This window comes from Chiloscyllium punctatum, unplaced genomic scaffold (assembly GCF_047496795.1).
Source record: "Chiloscyllium punctatum isolate Juve2018m unplaced genomic scaffold, sChiPun1.3 scaffold_359, whole genome shotgun sequence".
Taxonomy (NCBI): Eukaryota; Metazoa; Chordata; class Chondrichthyes; order Orectolobiformes; family Hemiscylliidae; genus Chiloscyllium; species Chiloscyllium punctatum.
Window position 1 is genome coordinate 5,001 of NW_027310093.1, and position 536 is coordinate 5,536.

A 536-nucleotide genomic window follows, 5' to 3' on the forward strand; every position below is an offset into this window, starting at 1 on the left:
CGCCTTTATTTGCTGTTACGAGCATCGTGTGCCCCATACCTGCGTGACGAGCACCGCAGGGCGGCAGAGCCATCGCACTTGGCCGGGTGGCAGAGGAGGACCCGACTATTCACAGATAGCGGCCCAACGACTCCCAGAGCCGGTCGTGCGGCGCGCGAGGTCTGCTCTCTTCACAAGAGGCTTTATTAGGGAGTGCTAAGGCAAGGTTCTGTGCCCTCCACCCTCATCGCAACACCCATGGGAGCCTCCGGTCGTCAATAGACCGCCGCACCGGCCTCTGACTGACTCTCAGAATGGACGGAAAGAGCCGGGTAAGCCTTTCAAAAGATTCGACCACGTGCCGAAAACTTTAGACTTCCGTGAGCTCTCCGGCTTGCACCGAGACCCGAAGTCGACGTGCGAAGCACCACGGGACCCCTTTCGCCTGCAGGTCCCGAGCCGCCTTTATTTGCTGTTACGAGCATCGTGTGCCCCATACCTGCGTGACGAGCACCGCAGGGCGGCAGAGCCATCGCACTTGGCCGGGTGGCAGAGGA